The 16,094-nt window shown below is 42.5% G+C and overlaps 1 protein-coding gene across 1 annotated transcript in view; it reads left to right on the top strand.

The window, feature by feature from the left end:
- The window catches only part of LOC111874680, a 536,164-nt gene that overhangs the window by 100,076 nt on the left and 419,994 nt on the right, over window positions 1-16,094 (top strand). The window lies entirely within an intron of this gene.

The following is a 16,094-nucleotide window of genomic DNA, read 5'->3' as shown; positions in this document are numbered from 1 at the left end:
TGTGAGAGATCGAGGCTCCCACATTTTCTAGACACTCAGCTCATAGATGACGGTAATGTTGTCAGCCTTACGCTCCGGCCGCCCTCTACCCCCAGGAAGATACCTGGAACTCATTTCTGTTAGAGGCTGAGTCGACCCCAGGGCCATAGGGCGGCTGGAAGGATCAAGTCAATTGATGAAATGCACCTCAATAATGTGTTGGCTGTGATAACCAGCTGTGCTTTCAGGGGACAGTATGAATATTTAAAGAAATGTCTTACACCCTAAAAATGGAGGCAACCTGTTCCTCCACAGCATTGGTACCTGTCTACCCAACTACTCAGCGTCGTATAGTAGCCGTCTCGTCCAATACGGTCTTAACAATGATGTATGAATGTTTGAACTCTGGACGTTCATCTTGAAGAGCTCACTGGAAATCTTTGGTAGCCGTTGAATGTATGTATTTTTCTTTCAAATGGGATATCAAGGATAGAATAAAGCATCAGCAGGCAAAAGCCAGATACATGTCAGGAGTGTGGGTTATAAAAGTAACATTTAATATCTCATTTTGTAGAGGAAATGTGCCCTGTCAGTGTATAACAAAGAGCACAGAAGACAGCTGACTTTTGCACAGTTTGTACTGTTGGTTGCCTTTCTAGGCCATCCCTCCGCCCGTTGTTTCAGTTGACGTTGGTGTTTCTTTTCATGTGAACTGAGCTATGTTCACACCTAAGCTCTATTGCTACTTTTTTGAATAGGTTGCAGATATTCACTGACCGCTTTTCATCAGTAGGAGACCTAAGTCACTGGAGTTCACGCCATCTTGGTACATTTGACCCAGTGAAATGACATGACGGTCTTGCAGGTTTTTATTGCTAGTGAGGTGGGACTAAGTCCGCTGTACTGCGGCCACTTCTGGCCTATTGTACCAGCCCCATATAATAGGTGAGGGTGATTGTGGAGCAATTGGTGGAATGAAGATTGGCAGGGGAAACCGAAGTACTCGGAGAGAGCCTACCCCAGCGGCACTTTGTCCACCAGAAATCCCACTTGACCAGAGCCGGGCCGCCGCGGTGGGATGCCAGCGACTAACCGCTTGAGCTATGGCGCGGCCCTTGGCCTTGCAGGTTAGTAAGGTAGGAATAGTACTTCCTGTTACTCTGCACTTTTCGTCAGATTATCAATTTATATTTCAAGTACTGACAGATACATCAGTCGGAGCATTTTTCTCGGACAGTCTCAGTGCCTTTAAGTCCATGAGACCTGGGGTTTGCTTAATGGTTAGCGTACCTCAGAGAGTCTTCTGGTTATAGCGCTGTGCCGACACTGAAATTATTACCGACATTCAGGAGACACTTGTGCTATGCAAATATTCCAGAAACGGACAGCGAGCTTCTATGAAATCCCTGGAATCGTGATACATAAAAATTCTACAAAAGACTCTCGAATTCAATTCTCCTGTTACAGTAAGAGGCCAAGTTGTGAACCCAGAAGTCAATAAAGCTGTTGGTTACAGGTTTAACAGTAGGGGTTCCGTTCATGGAGAGGTTGCGATTAATATTTATATTATTTGTATAAGGAAATCTTCTGTCGCTCTATATATCCACTCCCCAATACGTCTTCATGGCTTAGTGCTAAATGAGTTGATGCATAGGAACAACTTTACCTTGCACGCGAACGTAATGGAACCATAATCCAAATAGTATCTTCTGAGGAAACGAAACCACAAAATGAAATACTGTACCTCCTCGGTTGATTATACACACAGGCACTGTTCTGTTTTATTACGCATGGCGGGCATCACCTGAATGCGTTGTGGAATTGTTAGAATAGAGCTTAAAAGGGAGGGGGGGTGCTAGTGGCGTTCTTTTGGTTGCGGTGTTCACTCGTGTCCTTATCAGTGTTTTGTTTTAACGAACCCCACTGTTCCTGCCTTCTCACGCACACCCCTAGCAGCTGGACAAAAAGAAGACGGCGTTCGTGGGACTGGAGATCGCACTTTGTTTCATATTCATATGCTTTCCTGTTGTGCTGCTTCCGACACGAGCACTAAGTAAACACTGTACTTCTGGCATCTTTACAGTCTGTCCATATTTACTTGCCATCTCCGGAGCAGAGAAGTGAAACAATGGCCGGCAATTAAGCGTTGTTAAACGCTGATCGATTATGTTATTATCTAACGAAATTTTTGCAACCGTCTGGCTTTTATGACGTCATTGGGGGGATTATTATAATACAGTGGAATGGATGTGGAAGGAAACTGCTACAACACTTGTCCGAAGGGACTGAAGAAAGTCGCGAAAATCCGTCGGGACAAGATTTAAATTCCGGATATTCCTAATACGAAGCACAGATTCTAACAGCTACCTACATTTGGTGGAAACCGGGATAGCTCAGTCGGTATAGTGACGGGCCACGGCTCCATGGTAGGGATTCAATTCCCTTTTCTCTTCATAGCGTCCAGACCGGTTGTGGTGTTCACCCAGTTTTCTATCCAGTGGATGACGAGGGGCAGGGGTGTGAAGCTCATCTTAGAGCCGAGTTCAAGAATGGTGGAGCTATACCTCCACTCTATACATCTTCATGGCATGGTGTTTAATTGATTAAGCACAAGGAAAACTGCGTTATTGTGCATTTGTTTTTTAATTATATTTGCCGCTTCAAGAGATGCAGTTATTGCGTCAGGGGTGGTTAACTGTTGGAATATTGCATTCCGAGGGATTAGGCCTCTAAGTACCCAGCCCACCGTCACAGTCAACAAATTCGTCTGTAACTGGCTAGCAGATAAAGATTACTGAGGAGCACTCTTTTGAATTCCTGCATATTTGATTAAAGAAGCTTTAATCGTGCCACTGAACCCAAAACGGTTACGGCTGTCAATCTTCCCACGGCGGGAGTTCCCTTCACGTGAGTTCGAACTGTCTGCCAGGTTTTCTTCTGAAGCGGGACCCTCATTATGTTCAATATGTGTGTTAATCATAATGTTTAGTGGAGGCCACTGAAGGGAAGCACAGAAAGCTGTACATTGAGTGAGTACGGCGCTTTGAGTGCCAGGATATTTTTAGCCCACTTTCGTTATTTTGAAAAGAAAGTGAAAGGAGGCTTATAAGGTCACCTTGCTCTTTGTCTGTGTGTCCGTTCATGCCTCTCCATCTGTCTGTGTATCCCTCCTCCTGATTTTTGTTAGGAGGATTATGAGCTCACTTTGCCGTTCGTGTGTCTCTGTGTGTCCCCCAGAATTTGTTAGGTTATGAGTACAATAGTCGGACCGAAGAGAGTTGAAGTGACAGAAGGTCGGAGAAAACTGCATAATGAGGAGCTTCATAACTTGTACTCTTCTCCAAGTATAATTAGAATGATCAAGTCAAGGAGGATGAGGTGGGCAGGACATCTAGCACGAATGGGAGAGAAAAGGAATGCATATAGGATATTGGTGGGAAAGCCAGAAGGAAAGAGACCACTGGGAAGACCAAGGCGTAGGTGGGTGGACAATATTAAAATGGATCTTTGAAAGATAGGATGGGATGGTATGGATTGGATTGCTCTGGCTCAGGATAGGGACCAGTGGAGGGCTCTTGTGAACACGGTAATGAACCTTCGGGTTCCATAAAATGCTGGGAAATTCTTGAGTAACTGCAGTATTGACCGCTCGTCAAGAGGGGCTCATCTCCATGAGTGAGTGATTGATGAGATCACCTTGCAGTCTGTATGTCCATCCCTACTTTTTGTTAGGAGCCTTATGGATAACCTTGATGTGTGCCCCCCTCTATTGTTGCTGGTTATTGTCACGCTATAGAGTAACCATAGACGGGTTTTGGATTGATGATCGAATTTATTTACCACTTTAACACACAGCTCATGTCCATATTTTACAAATCATTATCACACAACGACACGTGTTCTCAGTCACCGTCTTCACTGCGGTGCTTGGTAACGTCTTCAAACAGCGGACGATCCCCTGCGCCCGGGCTCACATCCTCGCAGGCTGGCGGCCATCTCACACTAATTTCCTACTCTTCTAACTGCCGTCTCAAAACTATCCCGTAATGACAGCTGGTCCTCGTTATGTAGCATCGGCACATACCTCACAGAAAATACCGCTTTCATTATTGCTTTATTTCGTTCCCGGGGAAACGTGTCCCTAGAGCTGTTCCCTAGCATCTGTTCTTTTAATGTTTCTTGTACATATAAGTGTTACTTAGCAGTGGATTTACATGCCACATTATTGTATAATATTATTTATCCGTGTCTTCCTAATTGTTTCGTTTCTTAATGCGGTCCATGTCTATCCAAGGAAAGTAGACGATTTGTTGTTCCAGTAACTTCTTGTAATTTCATACAATTGTCGTCAAATTAATGTCTTTTGGTTTGGTGAGAGATGGGTGGGCCACCAGAAACGTGTTAAGTACATCTGCATGTATTATGTTCAGTACTCGTTTACAGGTGTTTCAGCTGTTGGTCTACGAATTTGTTATTGCATGTCAGTTTGTACTCACATGCTTGCCATAACCAATAATAGAACAAAGGGTTACATGTACATTACAGCCAGAGCGCATCATTAATGGAAAATATGTCATATTTGGCAACGATATTAGGTTACGGCGAGAAGCGAGAAGACCCGTTAAAAATTTTAAATTTCATTTAAAATGCAGGCACAGTAATATAATGTTTACAGGAAAGGGCGTAATGTTTGAAACCGCAGTTCGTGTTTCATGTCATTTCCTGTATTGATTACGGAGTAGGGGTAAATTATATTCTGAATTAAAGCACTTGTATGCAATTTATTCAGTTTCTTTAATCAAGTACGGGACAACTCATTCGGTAGAGCGACTAAGCTCTGGACCACCTAGAAATCTGGATTCGATTCCCTACAGGGACAGGAGATATTTCTCCTCTCCGTAGCTTCCATATCGCTTATGGGGTGCACCGAGCCTCGTATACTCGTATAATTGATACGGTGGTTGTTCCCCGGGAGGAAAACGGCAGGGTTGTGAAGTTGACTGTTCACATGAATCTGGTGCCAAGATTAGGAATGGTGGAACTGTACCTCCAACATCTTTATGTTGTAGCGCTTAATGAATGAAGAACGAAATACCTTCACCGTTACTTCCATCCATATAGGGCAATACCGGAATATTGTCTTAACAGCCAACTGATACAGCTGCCTCGTTCGGCGCCACATAAGCTCAAACGTTGATACAACAACGTAAAGTACCCGGGCTAAGTATAACGCTTATGTATTTTTTAGCAGACTAAAGATAAGTGATGAAAAGCGTGCTGTTAGGTGTCCATGTCTATCAGTACAGCCTCTTTAACGCTCAAGAAGGTGGAATTGCAGGCAGTGCCTTAGTGGAATGTACAGAATTTGGTTCTCAGAATAAGCAGCGGTTACCTGTCTAATCTGACCGTGTCTCAGCTGCTTTTTCTCTGAGGTTAAGAACCTAACCCAGTTTGAGTGGTTTTGTGGTTAAGGTGGTCAGCTGTCACAGAATTCCGTGTATTTGTTTTATTTGTTTGAAAGTAACTGGAACTCTATAGCATCAAGCGAGAGAAGGATAGTGGGCACTTGATCGGGAAGGATTTGGATGGAAATGGTCATGTCCTATTTAAAGTACTGACCTTGCGTTTTCTTGGAGATACTGAAAATACCCACTAAATACCCCTGTCAGGACAGAGTGTCCCGGCGGAGAATGTTGTTTGTTAAATCCAAAATATACTGAAAAGTTTGATCTTGTTTTCATGATTGGAATTGAGTATTGCACATCTAGGCTCTTATTGACAGTACTGTAGCGTGAAGACCTTTGCTAAATAATGACTCTGTAAATAATGCCCGTTGCTAGGCAGCAGATTTATAACACACACCAATAGATCAACTGCAAAGCGATGTTCTCTACCCTGTCCGTGCGACAGCTGCGTGACGCAACAATAGAACTGCCGGAAGCATCGTTTTCTATGCGGACCGTTCCGATGTGTTCTAAGCGGGAAAACTGTAGAGTTTAGTCGTCCGCGATTTGCACATGGCATTCAAAATTCCATACGTTTATGATTGCATAACAAAATTATGCAGGCAACAAGCAGAAGTCATACAAAATCATGATAATGAGAATGTTCGCAACATCGGACAAGGCGAAGCCCGACACAGAAAGTATAAGAGGCTTAAACTTGGCGGCGGTCAGGCATACGACCGTTCAAGTGACTAGACTGCCGTGATAGCTAATACTATTAGGATATTTATTTATATATATATAAAAGGGCATAATCTGCTGTACCTAGCCTGGACTGACGGAGGCCGTGTAAATATTGTACATTTATATAAGTATGTATTGCAAATATGTGTAAATACAGACAATGGACAAATTACTACAGACTGACTAACAAATGACAGACCCGACCTCTCGTCAGAGAGGGCGCTACACATGGACAGGACAGTAACTTTCATACAAAAGAAATATCTGGTCATGAGCCCCAGCTGGGGCTCGACACCAAGACAGACAGACTGACTGACCGTCAGTGGTAACGTGACTCTGACTCTGACTGAGTTTAGTTAGATGTGCGACAGGCATCAGCCAGTGAGGACATGAACACGGAAGCTGAGGAAGCTACGACGCTGAAGCCGTTACCAGGCGACAACCAGTGAAGATACAGCAGGCTGAGAACACTTAATGCATGCTGTAGTGAACTGTAGGGTATGTGAATTTTGTGACAGCGCTATAGTTACTTGTAGTTGCGATCTGTAAATGGTCAGTAGATTCAATTACCAATCCAAACCCCGTCTGTAGTCATTAGTGTACGTGATAGTATGAACAGTTGCCGTTGGTGTGTAGGGCTCCAAAGGCTCAAACCTTATAGAAATACATTTATGGTATTCTACCAAATTGAATGTGTCACGTTATAATAATTTACGAGTAATTGTCAAGATCACTTCTCTCTTTAGCTGTGGTGTAATCTTTTATTCTCGCAAAAGTAACGCAAATACAGGTGACTGTTTTTCGTAATCTCTGTAGGAATAGATTGCTCCCGGATTCTGCATTTCATGATGGTGTTAGTGTTCTTACGGCTGTAATTGGGTATTTTTGATGACGAGAAATTAGAAAATGTAAGGTGGAGTGAGCTGCCACGATGACCAGACATTCGAAGAAGGATACCTCCCAAAATGCAATACGAGAATATCTTTTTGGCTGAAAGCTCNGGGGGGGGGGGGGGGCGATGGAGGAGCAAATGAGGACCATATACGACCCGGGGGTGATATGCTAAACAGGTTTGTTTTAGCGCCCCTTTTTTATATCCAGTACATATTTTTTCTCCCGAGTATTGACGTTCAGCGCTTGGGGGTATCCACTAATCACCATCGAATTGTGAGCAGAACGTACGCATGCGCAGAATACAGCTTTAATAGATAGTTCCTTACACGCGCTTCCCAGCTTTAAAACGTTGCTGTTATGGAAGAGGAAGACATCTCCTGGGGGAGAAAACCGTTGAATGAAATTGCATTTTAGCTCTGTGACTCAAACTTTTAATGACGACCCCACCCCACGAAGTGACATTATCTTAAAAATTAAAAATGTGTACATACGTAGTCAGTTATGGGCTTACATGTTCTTTGAATTGTGCGTTATCAAACGACAACCACTATTAGACACTTTTAGGAAGAACAGAGCACCGAGAAGTAAAATAATATATACGTATTGACAGTTATTATTACGCAAACTAAAACGTACCGTGTACGCAAAGCCACGTTTTTGTTATAACTACGTAAGACTGCAATAATTTTAATGTAATTTTCACAATGAATGTTGGTTTTTCGTTGGTATTGCTGCCCTGTTGTTGCATAGGAAAATTGTCACTTGACGCTGTATACCTTTTTTATCTGGCAAAGTTTTACGGTTTGAGCCATAAATTATTTTTGAACGTTACTTTTTCCGATGATAGATTGACATAGAACATTCGCGAAATTTGTGAATTTGCAACAATTGTTGGACGAAGTTCATCATCCCACTAAAGTTTTTCTTTTTGTATTCGTATTTGCACGCGGTAGCGTAGTTGGTTGATGCACTGCACTACAAGCCGGAAGGTCGCGGGATCGAATCCCGATGAGGTTATTGAATTTTTTTTTAATTTACCTAATCCTTCCAGCCGCGCTATGGCCCTGGGGTCGACTCAGTCTCTAACAGAAAGGAGTACCAGGAATATTCTTGGGATGTTTTGGGGGGTAAAGGGCGGCCGGTGCGTAGGGCTGACAATCTTACCGCCATCTGTCAGCCGATTGTCTAGAAAATGTGGGAACATCAACATCTCACAACCCTATGTGCCTCCACGGCTTGTTACAAGGACACTTTTTCTTTTTACTTTATTTGCCTGTTAGTCTCTGAAACGGTGGTTTTACGTGAACTGCATAATCTGAAATACTTTCGATTAACAAAATACACAGTAAAAATATGTATATGCACATAGTTACAATATTCATGGGAATTTGTTACTGTGTCTGCTTAGTTGAAAAGAGATTGATAGCGCCTCCCGGTTTCTGTTAGTTCTGATGTAGAGCCTTAAAATACCCATGTTTATGTTCAATTGCAGTAAGTCCGTCGGATAAACGTGAAACAGACGATGTAGATATGTTATTCGTTTTAAATATTTGTTAATGTTGATTTTGAGCTTTGTTAGACTCATTGTAACTGTCTTAACCTACCTGTTCATAACATTTCAACCACACCTGGTGAAATGATTCATACCGCCATGCTGTGTCACCTAAGTCTGGTTTAGAAACAGGGAGTGACCCGCCTAAAGGCGATGTTATGTTGTAGAAGCCGCAGTGAAATTATTAAAACGATTGCAGTATATCGTTTGGTTGTTAACTACTTCCCGCTAAAGTGGGACCTCTTCATAGTTTCAGATACTTTGTCACTTTACACACTAAAATGGAGGCATCACTGGTCTTCATAACGTTCAGATCACACAACCAACCAAACCAAATAGGTGCAAAATGAATGAACATTGTCGTCTGTCCATACCTAATGTCTGCGGGAATCCAAATTGTCTGCTTCACTGATCATTTCACGCACACCTTTGTAGAAACATTGAAAGGGAAAGTGGGGTTAATGACCGTAAGCAGAGGGTGCCGGATAGAGGTGTGCGTTTTTACAGCGTCCTTATGGTCCCTAGTTCGTAGATATCATCTTTATTTTTCCGAATTCAGGAAAGCCACTTCGTGCGTTTGAGAATTCAGTAATTGACCTAATGTTCAGCCACAAAAGCTTCACACCAGCTTTTATCCGAAGAAGAGTGTAGTAGTCAACACGAAATGTATCTATGACCGGATAATGTATTAAGTATTGGCGTATTTTTTTTTATTTTCACGAAGCTCCCACTGCCTGCCGAATTATATACTACATACTGACTTACTGAGTTTTGTAATTTATTTTCAGATTTTAAGAGATTTCATTATCTATTCTAATTATTGTTTTACAAGTACAGTAAAGAATTATGGATAATTTGGATACTGTTCTAATTCTTACAATCGACCAGTGACGAGCTTCTGTACATAAAGGGATTAAATTAATTACTTATTATTAATAATAACAGTCCAGAATGTCTCAACAATAATATTAATTTAATGCTTAATACAAATAAAAGTAGTTACTATAGGATTCTGACGATGGTGTATAACACACTGAGATATTGGGTTTTTGGACTTTACCCATCGTCCTGGTTTTTAAGATAACTAATAGAAACACGACGTTTCGGAAACTGGATCTGTTTCCGTCCTCAGGTGAAGGAAAACACCTATTCTGTTGGGTCCGTTAGAAAGAGCTAGCCTCAATCACTGTGACTGAGTGACCAGTGATTGAGGCTAGCTCTTTCTAACGGACCCAACAGAATAGGTGTTTTCCTTCACCTGAGGACGGAAACAGATCCAGTTTCCGAAACGTCGTGTTTTTATTAGTTATCTTAAAAACCAGGACGATGGATAAAGTCCAAAAACCCAATATAACAAATTAATGTGCATACATACGTACATACATGCGTATGGTAAGACTGGAGACAGCAGGCCTTGGAAGGTGCGGGCGACGTCACCGGAAATGAGGATGTCAGCTCAGAGCAAACCTGTATGCCCTAAACCAAAATATTCACCGCACGTCTCAAGGTTGTCTTTGCATCCTTTACCGCATTGCAGTGTGAGAAATGTTTTGTTACTGGAGAGTAGCGGATACACTGGCGCATGCGTAGTAGTGACTTGTTGCAGCCAGCTGTGCTGACCCGTCAGGTTTATGCCTGTCCAAGTGTAAAGGCATTTGACAGCTACCTTCAGACACTTTAAAAGATATTTCCAAAATGGATATTGAAAATTATTTAACATTGAGACACAGAAAACGCGAACTAAGCTGTACATTGACAGTTATCAAGAGCTGACCCAATATTCCTCTTCGAAGAAGCACAGTTCTGCTTCGATGAGACGGACCTACTGGAGATTATATTGTTTGTACAGCTTGAACACTGGGGCACGCGGTACCATAGGTGGTTGAGGCACAATGCTACAAGCCGGAAGTTCGCGGGTTCAAGTCCCGCTGAGGTCACTGAATTTTTTTTTTCAGTTGACCTAATCCTTCCAGCCGCACTATGGCCCTGGGGTCGACTCAGCCTCTAACAGAAATGAGTACCAGGAATATTATTGGAATATTTTGGGGGGTAAAGGGCGGCCGGCGCGTAGGGCTGACAACCTTTCCGCCATATATGAGCCGATTGTATAGAAAATGTGGGAACCACAACATCTCACAACACCATGGGCCTCCACGGCCTGTTACAGGGATAACTTTACTTTTTTACTTTTTTTACTTTATTTCTTGAACAGTTGTTTCCGAATCTTTCTGTCTTCAGAGTCCCCGTTATTAGCGTACTCGAAGGTCCTGTACCCTATCCGGGACCAGTTCCAGTGTTTCGTTGCACAGCGCATTTCTTTTCACATTCTACTTTACGTATTATTCCACCATCCGTGAATAGACACGGGTCTGTATGTGGCGTTTTTCAAACAAAATTGCTCTTATATTTCGTACTTCAACTATAGGAGGCCATACAGGCTTGTCTATTGAGATTTGGCATTGGCCTAGTGTAAACGTTTACTATTCATGCTCTACATCACCCTAATCGATTTTAGGGGATTTCTTCGAAACGGCTCACTTTAGAAGTATGGGTAAGTCTTCATGTCGGCCGCGCCATAGCTCAAGCGGTTAGTCGCTGGCTTCCCACCTCGGCGGCTCGGGTTCGAGCCCGGGTCTGGTCAAGTGGGATTTGTGGTGGACAAAGTGGCGCTGGGGCCGGTCATGGTAGCCGAGCGGTCCAAGGCATATACTGTCTTCGCTCGCTTGGAAACCGGGATCGTGGGTTCGAATCCCACTCAGGGCATGAATGTTTGTGTGTGTGCGTTTTTCTGTGTTTGTGTACAGGTAGAGGCCTTGCGACGAGCTGATCACCCGCCCAAGGAGTCCTACCGAATGTGTAAGATCTGGAAAAACCGAAGTGAACAGAGAAGTTCATGGATGTAGGCCTAGGCCCACTGGGGCTGTAGTGCAAAGGAAAAAAAAGTGGCGCTGGGGCAGGTTTTCTCCGAGTACTTTGGTTTCCTCTGCCAATCTTCATTCAACCAAATTCTGCACCATCATAATCACCCGGGGCAGGTACAATAGGCCAATTAGTGTCCGACGTGCCGAGTGGACCGAACTGGACCCTAAGCCAATTAAAAAAAAAAGTTTTCATGTCGAAATGTACGTGTCATACATAACTTTATTTCAAACATCAGCGGTCGGTTTTGTGAATGGTACAGATATGTTTACTCGCCCTCTTATCTCCGATAGGATTATTTATTTATATATTTTTCATTTAACTCCGCTGTCAGCAATTCAGACCATATACCTACAGCTTTGAATGACAGGATGATTAGTGAACAAAAAAAATTCGAGAGCACGTGGAGGATAGAGACCTTGGCCTAATTTTAAGGTATAATCCTGAAAAATCCTTGTAATAATGAAGAAAATTATGTGTGTACTTTGTAGTTTGTTTGTTAATTCTGTATCGGAACGTCGGAACGCGTTTTTATTAATATGATATATATTGCCTGCCACTTCTAACACAATACACTCCACTATTGAATATTAATGCTACTTATCTCAATTGTTTACTTCTATACAACAGTTCGATGTTAGTCATTATTAACAGGACAACTTGCTCTGACTGACAGGTAGTCATCACCAGGTTCGCTATGTATTGTGACAGTCCAAACCTTTTACAACTCTTCAGGGGACGCTATGGTCCTCTTTAGCCATTTCAGTAGAGTGACTGATTTATTGGGGAGACCGATCCACTAGCAAGTTGTGATTTTGCTTTTCGCATCTGCACAGGAACAACTGCCTTGTTTTGTTACCTGCAGCTTGAGTGACCGCAAAAGGGACGCGACCATCACGAAAGGCAAGTCTGTAGTTTGCCGAAGATGTAAATTTTGTTTTGCTGATAGAGTAGCTGTTATAAAAGTGTCTTCGGAAGGGTGTATTGGACACTAAACTAAGAAATAACCGCTTTCACATGTGGGTTCGGGGTTCAGTATCTTTGGATCCCTTTATTCTCAAAGTTAGTAATGTGATTGTCTAGTGCTGATGGTATGATGGATTTGGCAGTTAAAATTAGCCAAGAGGAAACTATTCTTGTCTGGGAGAAAGGCCGTCGGTTCAAATCTTATACAGGGGATGAAGCGACGCTCCCGCAGGATAGAATTGGCAGAGGGACTTGGCATTTTGAATTCGTCAGAGGCAGACGTCATTGGGCTGCACCCTCCAAGTATATCTAAATTTATCAGTCTTTATTTGGTTCGATTAATCTTTGATATTAATAAAGAGGGCACATTGCTCCGTACTTACCAATAAAGTTATAACGTTTGCTTCTAAAATAAACAATTTGTGGAGAGCAGAAATAGTGTCTTTGATTTCTAGCAGTGGACTAGTTTTAGATGTGCAGTTTCCCCGTTGCCTCAGTTATCACCGTAACACGATTCTGATAAGAGTCAAGTGATTTACCGAAGCCGGCAATTAAATACAAAGATAAAAAGGGGGACGGTTACAGTATTGTACCGTTTTCACGTATATTGGTACACTTTGGTTATTTGCATTTATCATGACTTTTTTTTTGTTATGTTAATAATTTACCTAATACAAAAACAATCTCCCGTGGTTCTAGTCCGCAAGCGAACTATACCGACCGAGCGACCGCCGCTTGTCGGCGAAGTTAGTACCGACTTTAGCGGATAGAGGGAGTCGCGTCGTCAGTGCAACGAATCCCCACGGCCGTTAGTTTCGATTTTATAGACGGGAATAATTTACCTAGCAGTCTTTTGAATCTGTAAAATTATTAGGGTTTTCTGAGCGTTTTCTCAGTTCCTTGTAATAATGTTTGCCATTGTGTTGTTCTGTATTGCTTGCTGTTTGGCTTAGTTATAATTGTTGCTATTCATTGTGTGGAGTTTGAATCAGGACTGTGGGAAACGGTGTAACTTTGTCCTGATTAAAGCAGTTACGATATATGACAATAATAATTACTGACATGTTATGTTACAAGTGACGATTGAATATATTCCATTTGTTAGTCAGTTTTTACCTTTAATCTCATTACTAATTCCATCCTTGACAAATCAGAAATCGCGACCCGTCACCTAAAGTGACGTCTTTTCTCCAGAATTTCTGTGTTCCACTGTCCACATATCGGTCCCCTCATATATCTGTATTTTGAAACAAATCATTTACCGTCTGAAAGAAAAGGAAGATAGACCACCCGATGTGCAGATTTAGCTTTTCTCTAAATGGGAATCATTATATTTGTGTTAGGAATTGCCCATAAAATGAACTTGGAACGAAGAATTTACTCTAACTCATTTCTTAGTGTGAATGGCGTACAGTTTTGAAACAGCTGTTCACAGAATCTGTACCTGCGATTGTATGGCGCACATACAAGACCTTAAATCAGTTTGACTGTTAGGCTTGAACGTTTAACTTTCTTCAAAATCGACGACCATTATCCGGTAAAAAGTATAAAAAAAATGTAAAGCTATCCCTGTACCAGGCCGTGAAGGCCCATAGGGTTGTGAGACGTTGAGGGTCCCACATTATCTAGACAGTTGGTTCAAAGATGTCGGTAAGGTCGTCAGCCTTACGCGCCGGCCGCTCTTTACTCCCCAGGAAAATTATTTAATTAATTCCTGGTACTCATTTCATTTGTTTCATTTCATCTCATTTATTTGGGAAGAATGATAACGGATCGAAACCTGATTCAGGAGGAAATTAAGAGGAGATTGAACTCGGGTAATGCTTGCTACCATTCAGTCCAGTACCTTTTGTCTTCTCGTCTGCTGTCCAAAAACATAAAAATTAAAATATACAAAACTATAATTCTGCCTGTGGTTCTGTATGCGTGTGAAACTTGGTCTCTGACATTGAGCGAGGAACATAGACTGAGGGTGTTTGAGGACAGGGCGTTGAGTAGAATATTTGTACCGAAGAGAGATGAAGTGACAGGAGGTCGGAGAAAACTGTACAATGAGGAGCTTCATAACTTGTACTCTTCTCCGAGTATAATTAGAATGATCAAGTCAAGGAGGATGAGGTGGGTAGGTCATGTGGCACGAATGGGGGAGACGAGGAATGAGTATAGGATATTGGTAGGAAAGCCAGAAGGAATGAGACCACTGGGAAGACCAAGGCGTAGGTGGATGGGCAATATTAAAATGGATCTTAGAGAGACAGGATGGGATGGTATGTATTGGATAGATCTGGCTCAGGATAGGGACCGGTGGAGGGCTCTTGTGAACACGGTAGTGAATCTTCGGGTTCCATGAAATGCTGGGAAATTCTTGAGTAACTGCCGAATTGGCGGCTCCTCAAGAAGGGCTCAGCTACATGAAGTACTCATTTCTGTTAGAGGCTGAGTCGACCCCAGGGCCATAGTAATTAGGTCAATTGAAAAATATCCAATGACATCATCGGGACCTGTACCCGCGACCTTTCGGCTTGTAGCATAGCCCCTCAACCCACTACGCTACTGCGTGCCGACCATCATCCGGTAAAGAAGTAATTTTAGATTATACCTGTGTATGGTAGCTGTAGCTTAAGGAGTTTTTTGAAAAGCACTTTTCTCTCGTTGTTAAAAGCATATTCGCTCCTCTTGAAAAAGAAAGCAGCTGTTCTGATTATAACCACAGTGCTAATTGTTCTATTGTTCCTATCATTCAGCAATCGCCGGCGAAGAGCACTTATACAAAAATACAGCCGATACGTACTCATTTTGATTAGTAATGTCTGATGTTATGCCCCCAATATTGACGGTGTGGTTTGATTGATTGATTCTTGTTTTATTTCAGGAGGCTTTCGCTTTTTTTTCCTTCTTCTTTTTTTTAGTTACAGATTGTGAGGCTTTAAATGGTAGGATGATTTCGTAAGTGATGAATCCGGATGTGGAAGGTGGCTCCTCAGCCACTCAACCGAGGCGTTCGATACGGGTAAATTGCAGAGCTTTTTTAAAGAGTTGTTGTTTGGAGTATTGGCAGACGGAGACCGGCTGGCCCGACGGTTTTGTCATGATATTTCTGAGCCAATACAAACTGATACCGGAACAGTATATTCCTTCAAAAAGGCAACCGTAGCTTCACACCCAGTCCTTTGCAGTTCATCTTCTCGTTTGGTTCGACTCCGTATAACTCTGCAGGCGATAGAGAAGGGTTAAGGCAGATATATAGCTACCTAAGCAATGGCTGGGTTTTTTTGTATTTTTAATTGCATCGTTGGCAGGTTCATTTTGCTGATCATCGCTGTGAAGGTAAAAACGAAGTTGACCGTGTCGGTGAGCACCACTCCATGAAGATGTACGTGGAGTTTAAGTGAACATTCACGTAATCTAAACCCATTCACTAGTCAGAGGCAAGTGATAAGCTTAATGCCCCGGCCGTTTTCTCCCGAAGATAGATCCTCCGGTTGGATAGTCGACTGTTCGGAGTCCACAATCGGTTATATGGTGGGGGACAAGGGGTGCTTGGTGAGGCAATTCCCAGAATCTATCGAGAATTGAACTGCTATGATCAAACCCCT

The sequence above is a fragment of the Cryptotermes secundus genome, unplaced genomic scaffold (assembly GCF_002891405.2).
Source record: "Cryptotermes secundus unplaced genomic scaffold, Csec_1.0 scaffold56, whole genome shotgun sequence".
NCBI classification, from domain to species: Eukaryota; Metazoa; Arthropoda; class Insecta; order Blattodea; family Kalotermitidae; genus Cryptotermes; species Cryptotermes secundus.
Note: the sequence above shows the minus strand (reverse complement) of the source record. Positions and strands in the feature narration are given on the sequence as shown.